Genomic DNA, 12,354 nt, shown 5'->3' with positions numbered 1-12,354 from the left:
AATTGCTTGAACCCGGGAGGCGGAGGTTGCAGTGAGCTGAGATCGCACCACTGCACTCCAGCCTGAGCAACAAGAGCAAAACTCCATCACACACACACACACACACACACACACACACACACACACACACACAAAATCTTATGGCATATATTATCTGACCACAATGGAAATGAATTGAAAATCAACAAAAATAAAACAGCTAGAATAGTTAGAACATACTGGCCGGGCACGGTGGCTCATGCCTGTAATCCTAGCACTTCGGGAGGCCGAGGCGGGTGGATCACGAGGTCAGGAGATCGAGACCATCCTGGCTCACATGGTGAAACCCCGTCTCTACTTAAAATACACAATATTAGCCAGGCGTGGTGGCAGGCGCCTGCAGTCCCAGCTACTTGGGAGGCTGAGGTGGGAGAATGGCATGAACCCGGGAGGTGGAGCTTGCAGTGAGCTGAGATCGGGTCACTGCCCTCCAGCCTGGGTGACAGAGCAAGACTCCGTCTCAAAAAAAAAAAAAAAAAAAAAAAGAATAGTTAGAAAATAAACAACTTGCTTCTAAACAATCCACTGGTCAAAAACATAAATCACAAAGGAAATTAGAAAATATTCTGAACTGTCTCTGGGTTTAAAAAGAAAAAAAAAATAAAATATTTTGAACTGAAAGATAATAAAAACAACATCAATGTTTGTAGGATTTTATAACATTAAATGTTTATAAGAAAACAAGTTATATCTCAAATCAATGATACAACGTCCACCATAAAAAAAGAAGGTTAAGCTAAACTTGAAGAAAACTGAAGGAAAATATAATAAAGAAAAGAGAAGAAATTTGTGAAATTGGAACCAGAAAAAAATAAAGACAATCAATAAAATCAAGAACTGGTTATTTGTGAAAAAAATCAGTAATATTGATTTTAAAAGCTCTAGAGAAAAGACGCAAAATTCCCAATATCAAGAATAAAAAGGAGCCATCACTTCAGATCCCACAGACATTAAAAGAGTAATAAGAGAATATTATGTGGTAGCTCACGCCTGTAATCCTAGCACTTTGGGAGGCTGGGGCAGGAGGATTGCTTGAACCTAGGAGTCCAGGAACAACCTGGGCAATATAGCAAGACCCTGTCTTCATAGGGAAGGAAAAAAAAAGAATAGATAGCTTGACTAGCCTATAGCTTATAAGAAATTGAATTCATAGGGAAGGAAAGACCCTGTCTTCATAGGGAAGGAAAAAAAAAGAATAGATAGCTTGACTAGCCTATAGCTTATAAGAAATTGAATTCATAGGGAAGGAAAGACCCTGTCTTCATAGGGAAGGAAAAAAAAAGAATAGATAGCTTGACTAGCCTATAGCTTATAAGAAATTGAATTCATAGTTAAAATCTATGAAAATCTTTTCCTAAAAAGAAAATTCTAAGCCCAGATGGCTTCAGCAGTGAATCTATCAAACATTTCAGGAAAATATAATACTAACTGTACACAAACTGAATCTATGAAACATTTTAGGAAAATATACCAACTGTACACAAACTCAGAAAAAAAATACTTCTGAACTTATTTTATTAGGTTAGTGTTACCTTAATGTCAAAATCAGACAAAATATTACAAAAATAGTAAACAAACTCAGATCAATATTCCTCATAAACATAGATACAAAAGGCTGGGCATGGTGGCTGACACCTATAATCCCAGCATTTTGGGAGGCTGAGGCGGGCGGATCACCTGAGGTCAGGAGTTTGAAACCAGCCTGACCAACATGGCGAAACCCTGTATCTACTACAAACACAAAAATTAGCCAGGCATTGTGGTGGGCGCCTGTAATCCCAGCTACTGAGGAGGCTGAGGAATGAGAATCACTTGGATCCGGGAGGCAGAGGTTGCAGTAAGCCGAGATCAGGCCACTACAATCCAGCCTGGGAGACAGAGTGAGACTGTCTCAAAAAAAGAGAAGATACAAAAATCCTTAACCAAATATTACCGAATTGAAACAAGCAATAAATGAAAAGAAGACGTTATGATCTAGTGTAGTTTATCTCAGGAATAAAGGTTGTTTAACATTTAAAACCAATCGATATAATTAATTGTATAACAGACTAAAAAAGGATAAAACTTCATCTCATTAGACGCAGATAAAGCATTTGACAAAATCCAATGTTCCTTTATATTAAAAACACATAGCAGGCTGGGCACGGTGGCTCATGCCTGTAATTCCAGCACTTTGGGAGGCCGAGGTGGGCAGATCACCTGAGGTCAGGAGTTTGAGACCAGCCTGGCCAACATGATGAAACCCGGTCTCTACTAAAAATACAAAAAACAAACAAACAAACAAAAAACATTAGCTGGGCGTGGTGGCATGTGCCTGTAATCCCAGCTACTCTGGAGGCTGAGGCAGGAGAATGGCTTGAACGTGGGAGGTAGAAGTTGCAGTGAGCCAAGATCACGCCATTGCACTCCAGCCTGGGCGACAGCCAGAGCGAGACTGTCTCAAAAAAAAACAAAGCCCAAAAAACAAAACTCCAGCAAATTAGGAAGAGAAAGGGACTTCCTCAATCTGATAAAAAGTATCTATAACAAAACCTACAGCTACATTATACTTAATGGCAACAAACTGAACACTTCCTCCCTAAGATTTGGAACAAAGCAAGGATGTCTGCTATGGCCAGTCCTATTCAGCATTGTACTGGAAGTCCTTTGTAAAAACAAACAAACTGGCCCGACGCGGTGGCTCACATCGGTAATCCCAGAACTTTGGGAGGCCGGAGCGGGGAGGGAAATCACGGGGTCAGGAGTTCGAGACCAGTCATAGTGAAACCCCATCTCTACTAAAAATACAAAAATTAGCCGGGCACGGTGGTGCGTGCCTGTAGTCCCAGCTACTGGGGAGGCTGAGGCAGGAGAATCACTTGAACCTGGGAGGCAGAGGTTGCAGTGAGCTGAGATTGCGCCACTGCACTCCAGCTGAGTGACAGAGTGAGACTCCGTCTCAAAAAAAAAAAAGAAGCTAAGGGATATAAAAAAAATACTATAACAACTACATGATCTTATCAATGTTGTAGAATCCAAAGTCAACATTAAAAAAATTATGTTTTGATATGTTAGCAATAAACCATTGAATGGAAAAATTAAGAAAACAACTATTTACTAGATCATCACACAATAAGAAATACTGAGGGATAACAAAAGGCTTACAAGACCTGTATTCTAAAAACTGAGAAAATTACTGAGAAAAATTAAAGAAAACCTAAATAAAATGGAGATATATCATCTGCATAAATCAAAATACTTAATATTTTCAAGATGTAAATTCTCCCCATATTGATTTTATAGATTCAATGCAATGCCAGTGAAAATCTGGCAAAATTTTTCTATTTTATAGAAGTTTCCAAGCTGATTCTAAAATTTATATGGAAATACAAGGGACCTAGAATAGCTAAAGCCCAGTTGGGAAAAAAAAAAAGAACAAAGTTAGAGGACTCGCCAGGCGCAGTGGCTCATGCCTGTAATCCCAGCACTTTGGGAGGCAGAGGAGGGCAGATCACTTGAGGTCAGGAGTTTGAGACCATACTGGCCAACATGGTGAAACCCCATCTCTACTAAAAATACAAAAATTAGCCTGGCTTGGTGGTGTGCACCTGTTTAATTCCAGCTACTTGGGAGGCTGAGGCAGGAGAATTTCTTGAACCTGGGAGGTGGAGGTAAGCCTTCCAGTGAGTCAAGGTGGCACCACTGCACCCCAGCCTGGGCAACAGAGCAAGACTCTGTCCGACTCCCCACCACACACACACACATAGAACACTTAAAACTCAATAATAAAAGACCAAAGACCCAATCCAGTACAAAAAAATAATGTGGTGGGGCCGGAGGCAAACAAACTGAACAGCCTCTTCACCAGACTAGCCATGAGGATGGCAAAAAAGTACATTGAAAGTAGGCTGAACGTCATCATTCAATGAAAATTAAAACCACATTGAGATATCACTACATATCCATTATCATAGCTAAAGTTAAAAAGACTAGCGTTGGCAATGACTTAAAACAACTGGAACTCTCATTTACTGTTGGTGGAAATGTAAAATGGCACAACTACTTTGGAAAACAGAGTTTGGCAGTTTCTTCAATGTTACACATACACTTCCCAAGTTAGTATTGTCAGATAAGGGACATATTGTAGACAAATAGTGAATAACTTGTCAATATAGGCTCTAAATATTGCATGGGATATATGTATCCTAAAAAATTACTTCTTATTTATCCGAAATTCAAGTTTAAATGGATGCCTTGTATTTTTATTTGCTAAATCTGGCAAATCTACTTCCCATATAACCCAGACATTTCACCTCCATGTAATTACCCAAGAGAAATAAAAATATGTCCACATGTACACCAATGTTTACAGCAGCCTCTCTTTCTCTCTCTTTCTTTATTTCTCCCTTCCTTCCTTCCTTCCTTTCACAGACTCCCACTCTGTTGCCCAGGCTGGAGTGCAGTGCTGTGATTTCCGATCACTGCAACCTCCACTTCCCAAGTTCAAGTGATTCTCATGCCTCAGCTTCCCAAGAAGCTGGGATTACAGACACGCACCACCATGCCCAGCTAACTTTTTGTATTTTTAGTAGAGATGGGTTTTCGTCATGTTGGGCAGGCTGGTTTCAAACCCCTGACCTCAGGTGATCCACCTGTCTCGGCCTCCCAAAGGGCTGGGATTACACGCATGGACCACTGTACCCAGCCCATAGCAGCTCTCTTTGTAATATGTCCCTAACTGGAACCAACCCAAATGCCCATGAACAAGAAGTCTGGATAAAAAAATTATGGTATATTCATACAATGGCATATTATTCAGCAATAAGAAGGAATGAACTATTAATACACACATAACACAGTTGAATAATTATGCTGAGTGAAAGAAGCCAGACCAAGAAGAGTACCTATCAATTGATTCTATTTAATTCTAGAATATGCAAACTAACCTATAGTGACAGAAAGCTGACCAATGATTGCTTGGGTGAAGTGTGGGGGTAGAAGGCAGGGAGGGAAGGATGCTTTTCAAACTTCTGGGTGTGATGGATACACTTACCATCTTGATTGTGGTGAGGATTTTATAGGCATAGACCTATGCCAAAACTCATCAAATCATATTTTTCAAATATGTGCAGCTTATGGTGGGTCAATTGTACCTTAATGAAGCTGTACAATTTTATTTGTAATGTTCTTGTATGAGTTTACTCTGTATACAATAGTTTGTGAAACTCCATGGCCAGTAAAACAAACATCTTACTCACTTAAAGAGATAGGACCAACAAATCTAAAAGCTAAATAAAAGCACAAATGTTAAACAAGATGAAACAGGAGATAATATTTGTAAATATTAAAGCAATGTGTTTTAATGTCCCTTTGAACTCATGTTCCTTTGCAGCTTTCTTGGAGACAGCCCTGACGCTTGTAACTAGAGAGCTGAAAAGATCTGTTATCTGACTTTATTTTATTTTTTGAGACAGAGTCTCGCTCTGTTGCTCAGGCTGGAGTGCAGTGGTGTGATCTTTCCTCGCTGCAACCTCCGCCTCCCAGGTACAAGTGATTCTCCTGCCTCAGCCTGCTGTGTAGCTGGAATTACAGATGCATGCACCACCACGCCCGGCTAATTTTTGTATTTTTAGCCAAGATGGGGTTTCGCCATGTTGGCCAGGCTGGTCTTGAACTCCTGACCTCAGGTGATCTGCCCACCTCGGCCTCCCAAAGTGCTGGGATTACAGGCATGAGCCACCGTGCCTGGCCGTAGAGGAATCTTTTAACACCCATGAAAGCCGGAAGTGGGGCCTGTGAGAGAGAGGAAATGGGTGAAAGTGCTCAGAAGCAAAGTCAAAACCAAGAGAAGGGACTACAGGTTTATTGAGCGCAGATGTTAGCATCAGAGGCTGGCCCAACGACTAGGTAGTATAAAGACATTATACACATCACCACAAGCAGCTGGCAGGCTCTACCCTTACATCTACTTACAGAGCAATTGTGCGTATGTGTTGGAGGGATTCTGAGAGAGAAGGCATTTTACCTAGAGAAATGGAGCATTAGCCAAAGGCACTGTGTAAATTTATTGTATCGGACTAACTAGTTTCCTCACCCTCCTCTTCTATGCATCCCCATCGATGTCCAGAAGATGCTCACTCAAAAAAATAAATAAAAGTTAGTTCATAGACAAAATAAAGAAAATGCATTCCAAATGCACACCCAAGTGTAGTGGAAATAAATTTGCAACCCCATTACCAACATAATACGAGAAATATTTGAAGGCATTCAGTAGCCGGGCTCGGTGGCTCACCCAGCACTTTGGGAGGCCGAGGTGGGCGGGTCACTTGAGGTCAGGAGTTCGAGACCAGACTGGCCAACATGGTGAAACCCTGTCTCTACTAAAAATACAAAAATTAGCCAGGCATGGTGGCGGGTGCTGAGGCAGGAGAATCACTTGAACCTGGCAGGCGGAGGTTCAGTGAGCCAAGATTATGCCACTGCACTCCAGCATTCCAGCCTGGGCAACAGAAACTCTGTCTCAAAAAAAAGAAGAAGAAGGAGAAGGAGGGGAAGAAGAAGGAGAAGAAGAAGAAAGATGTCAACTTAAAATCACAAGATTTATGAATTTATAAAGGAGAACTTGATTTCGTATGATAGGTTGCAACAGTGCAAGCTGAAAAATGGAGCCTCCGATTGATACTGAACGCAGGCACGTCACCAGAGGAAGGGTGGACCGGGTTTCATGCTAAATGGGTTGGCTAAATATATGTTTTGTTTTGTTTTTGTTTTTGAGAAGGTGTCTTGCTCTGTCATCCAGGCTGAAGTGCAGTGCCGCGATCTCGGCTCACTGCAGACTCCACCTTCCAGGTTCCAGCGATTCTCCTGCCTCAGCCTCCCGGGCAGCTGGAATTACAGGCATGCACCACCACGCCCAGCTAATTTTTGTATTTTTAGTAGAGAAGGGGTTTCACCACATTGTCCAGGCTGGTCTCGAACTCCTGACCTCAGGTGATCTGCCCGCCTCAGCCTCCGAAAGTGCTGAGATTACAGGTGCAAGCCACCGTGCCCAGCCTAAATATATGTATTTAACAGGTTATAGGAGAAGCTACAAATACTCATGAAGGGTGGTCACGTGCATGCGTGGTAAGCAAACGTGTGTTATATACATTCCATGTTCACTTTGGGGTGGAGACTTAACATTAAAATGCAGTAAAATTAGGTCTATATGTCAAAAGGTGAAACAAAGATACTCTGGGTACAGCTTCCATAGACCAGCCAGAACCAGTGCATGGTTGGTGGTCATTTATCAGGAAGGAATGCTTTGTAAGCCAGTCAGCTGTCATGTCAAAATCTCAAAATGAGAGGAGAGTCCAGCCTTGGCATCAAGAGGTTAATTGAAGTCAGTGGAGGAATCTTCCATTCTTTTTTTCCCAAGGCTTGTTTGCATTTAATGGTTGGGGAAAAAAAACGTCTGGTGACAGTGAGGAAGGGGACTCACTGAAGTGTGACTGACCTTCCATCTTGTCATGGTTGGAAACTTAGTATTTGTGAAAAGTTTTTCTAAGGTCTCTTTGGCCAATAAGAGTCTGTTCAGTTGATCAGGGGGCTTAGGATTTTACTTTTCTTTTTTTTTTTTTTTTTTTTTTGACACAAGTCTCTGTTGCCTAGTCTGGAGTTCAGTGGCAGGTTCACTGCAGCCTCTGCCTCCCGGGCTCAAGCAATTCTTCTGCCCCAGCCTCCCAAGTAGACACGGGGTTTTGCCATGTTGCCCAGGCTGGTCTTGAACTCCTGACCTCAAGTGATCCTCCCGCTTCAGCCTCCCAAAGTGCTGGGATTACAGGCATGAGCCACCATGCCTGGCTGGATCTTACTTTTATTTCACAAGGGGAATGACTGGTAGTATTAAGTGCAAGATAGCCATAGGTATGGGGGCTGAGCCTTGATGGACGGGCAGGATTTTGGACAGGTAGGTAGGAAAGGGCATGCCAGGTGGGAAGAACTGATGAGCAAGGGCATGGGGGTGAGGATGTGCCTATGGTGTTTCAGGGAACAGTGGGAGACAGAAAGGAGCAGAGGGCTGCTGTTGATGAGAATGGCCCGTGGTGCCCAGGTGGTTAGCATGACCCAGGAAATCATCTGTGAAGGAGCTCAGAAGAGGCAGCCTCCCTACAGGCCTGGACTTGCCTTCTGGAAACTTTGCAAATAGAAAGCCAGAGAATGTGGCCACCAGAACGAATGTCAGTTGATTTCTCCATGGGTCAAGAAACTGAAAGTGGCCATCTGATAGCTTGCAGAGCAGTAAACAGCTTGAGCATCACTTACGGAAACCCAGATTATTCTTCAGGGGACAAACCTGGGGCCTTAGAAACACTAATGGTCATTCTCATTGTGGTCAACATAAGAAAACGAGGGACTTCAAACAAAAGATGGCTGGCACCCTGTAAGGAGAGCTTTTATTTTCTAGTGTCTGTTCATTCCATGAAGACTACGTACTGGATTGAGTTCTGAGAACCGGCCTAGTTCATATTTCATGTCACCTCCTGTGGCCAAGCCGCTCAGCCAGGCAGAACATCTTGCTGAGGGCCCACAGAATCAGGAAGGGTGTTAACTAGTGGGCTGTGGCGGGCACAGCCTGTTTCCCGACACTGTTTTTAATTAATTAGCCATGACAGGCACCCAATCTCTCCCCTCTGACTCTGGCCTCCCATCCTGGGATGCACCCCAGGTGTCCTGTCTGCACCTGGAGTGCCAGCGTGTCTCAGGGAAATGCTGGTTTGTGAAGCCCCTGTCCTATTCTTCCCCAACATGGCGCAGAGATTGTAAATGCCAGACTCACAGCTTTCAAAAGCAGGAAGAGGAGACTTTGGGCAGGATCACAGACAAAGGCAGCCAGGACAAGCCCAGGAGCCTGCAAGGGGGTTTTCCACACTGGTTATATATGAAGGTCCTGCCTTCACCTCCAAATAAAAATGCAATGACCAAAAGCTAGTAAGGGATCAGTAACCATTTTAGATGAATAATGTGGATTAACATTTCAAGAGTGCGATGGGCTACATTGGAGACAACGCCTTCAAAGATGGGTTTATTATAAAATGAGGTTTTTAGGGTGGTCCTATTCCAACAGGATGGCCCTATTAGAAGAGGAAATTTGGGGCAGGCATGGTGGCTCACGCCTGTAATCCCAACACTTCGGGAGGCCAAGGAGGGCAGATCATGAGGTCAAGAGATCAAGACCATCCTGGCCAACATGGTGAAACTCCATCTCTACTAAAAATACAAAATATTAGCTGGGCATAGTGGCACAGGCCTGTAGTCCCAGCTACTTCAGAGGCTGAGGCAGGAGAATTGCTTGAACCCGGGAGGCGGAGGTTGCAGTGAACCGAGATCCCGCCATTGCACTCCAGCCTGGTGACAGAGCGAGACTCCATCTCAAAAAAAAAAAAAAGAAAATTAAAAAGAAGAGGAAATTTGGACACACAGAGAGACACGAAGGGCACTGGGGGATGACCACATGAGAACACAGAGAGAAAGATCTGTCTGCAAGCCAAGGAGAGAGGCTGCAGAAGAAACCAAACCTGGCAACACCTTCATCTTGGACTTCCAGCCTCCTGAACTGTGAGGAAATAAATTTCCATTGCCATGGAAAAGCCACCCAGTCTGTGGTATTTTGTTATAGCATGTCTCACAAGTGAATAACAGAATCACAAAGGTAGGCGAAAAAATAGTACTTAGTAAGACTTAGGGAATGTTTCTAGGAATTCTGTGAAGGCTTGTTGTAATAATTTCACCACCCAAAGGGTATCTGGGACTTCGAAGTCTGAAAGTCCACAGAGCAGGGAAACCTGGCCCGTTCCCGGCATCGTGTAACTCTCAGAAGCCAGACTCACTTCACTGGCCTAAATCTGTCATCTCAGGCTGTCTTCAGAGTCTGAAGTACAACAGTTGTTTTTTTTTTTTTTTTTTTGAGACCGAGTCTTGCTCTGTCGCCCAGGCTGGAGTGCAGTGGTGCAATCTCGGCTCACTGCAACCTCCATTTCCCAGGTTCAAGTGATTCTCCTGCCTCAGGCTCCTAAGTAGCTGGGATTACAGGCACACGCCACCACGCATGGCTAATTTTTGTATTTTTAGTAGAGACGGGGTTTCACCATGTTGGTCAGGCTGGTCTTGAACTCCTGACCTCGTGATCTGCCCGCCTTGGCCTCACAAAGTGCTGGGATTACAGGTGTGAGCCATCGCGCCAGGCCAATTTTTTTTTTTTTTTTTAACCCAAGATGGGCACAGAAACTTCTGCCCCTTCCCTATTCATTCCAAATGCTCCAAAACCCAGCTCAGGTTTCCTCTCCTTCAGGAAGTGGATGAGAACTGATACTCTCTGACCTGGTACTTTCATCAGAGATGTTCAAACCAGGGGGACTCCATCTTGAATAGGGGCTGGGTAAAATGAGGTTGAGACCTGTTGGGCTGCATCCCTAGGATGTTAGGCATTCTTAGTCACAGGATGAGATAGGAGGTCACAAGATACAGGTCACGAGGACCCTGCTGATAAAACAGGATGCAGTAGAACAGCCAGTCAGAACCCGCCAAATCTAAGATAGCAATGAAAGTGAATTCTGGTGGTCCTCACTGTGCATTATACACTAATTATAATACATTAACATGCTAAAAGACACTCCCACCAGTGCTGTGACAGTTTACAAATGCCGTGGCAACTCCGGAAGTTACCCCATATGGAACTAAAAGGAAGAGAGACCTAAGAGAGTCTAAAAGGAAGAGAAATCCTCAGTTTCAGGAATTCCAAGCCCCTTTCACAGAAAATTCATGAACAATCCACCCCTTGTTTAGCGTATAATCAGGAAATAACCATAAAAATAGCCAACCAGGGCCGGGCGCAGTAGCTCACACCTGTAATCCCACACTTTGGGAGGCCGAGGCAGGCGATCACTTGAGGCTGAGAGTTCAAGACCAGCCTGGCCAACATGGTGAAACATCGTCTCTACCAAAAATACAAAAATTAGCCAGCCGTGGTGACACGTACCTGTAATCCCAACTACTCAAGAGGCTGAGGCAGGAGAATTGCTTGATCCCGGGAGGCCGAGATTGCAGTGAGCTGAGATTGTGCCACTGTACTCCAGCCTGGGCAACAGAGTGAGACACCGTCTCAAAAAAAAAAAAAAGCCAACCAGCAGTCCTTGGGGCCTTGGGCTGCTCTGCCTATGGAGTAGCCATTCTTTTATTTCTTTACTTTCTTAACAAACTTCTTTCACTTTAATCTGTGGACTAGCTCTGCATTCTTTTTTGCGCAAGATCCAAGAACCCTGTCTTAGGGTCTGGATTGGGACTCCTTTCTGGTAACACTTTCCTTGTTATTCTGTAAGCAGGGATCCTAGCAAGTCCCTATCTATGCACCGGAAATAGTCGGAGAATACTCCACCTCCCAGGAAGCCATTTGCAGACTAGCATGTGCACAGGGGCTGAAATGTCCTCTGGGAAGATATCTTGACTGCTGTTCAGTGGGACTCATGCACAGACATGCCCGACAGATTTGAGGGCCACTGGTGGGGAAGGGCTTACAGGAGCTGGGGAGGATATTGACCCTAGGGAGCTGTGACCCAGGCTGAGCCACCAGCCCTGAGGGCTGCAGGGGAGAACTGTTGGGTTTACTGTTATAACTACCAGAGGATCTTTCCTTTTTCTTTCTTTTTTCCTTTTGTTTTTTTTTCTTTTTCTTTTCTTTTTTTTTTTTTTTTTTTGGGTTGGAGTCTGGCTCTGTCGCCCAGGCTGGAGTGCAGTGGCACCATCTTGGCTCAATGCAAGCTCTGCCTCCCAGGTTCACGCCATTCTCCTGCCTCAGCCTCCCAAGTAGCTGATTACAGGTGCCCACCACCACGCCCAGTTAATTTTTTGTATTTTTAGTAGAGACGGTTTCACTGTGTTAGCCAGGATGGTCTCGATCTCCTGACCTCGTGATCCGCCTGCCTCGGCCTCCCAAAGTGCTGAGATTACAGGCGTGAGCCACTGCACCCAGCCTTTTTTTTCTTTTCTTTTACCTTGTCTTTTCTTTTCTTTTACCTTGTCTTTTCTTTTCTTTTCTTTGAGACAGGGTCTCCCTCTGTCACCCAGACTGTAGTGTAGTGTGGCACAGTCACAGCTCACTGCAGCCTCAACCTCCTGGGCTCAAGCAATCCTTCCACCTCAGCCCCCTAAGTAGCTGGGACTACAGGCGTTCTCCACCATGCCTGGCTAATTCCTGTATTTTTTTGTAGAGATGGGTTCTCACCATGTTTCCCAGGCTGGTCTCGAACTCCTGACCTCAAGTGATCCACACTCCTCGGCCTCTCAAAGTGCTGGGATTAC

Source organism: Pan paniscus, chromosome 3, assembly GCF_029289425.2.
Source record: "Pan paniscus chromosome 3, NHGRI_mPanPan1-v2.0_pri, whole genome shotgun sequence".
NCBI classification, from domain to species: domain Eukaryota; kingdom Metazoa; phylum Chordata; class Mammalia; order Primates; family Hominidae; genus Pan; species Pan paniscus.
The sequence above is the reverse complement of the archived record's forward strand: the minus strand, read 5'-3'. Positions refer to the sequence as shown.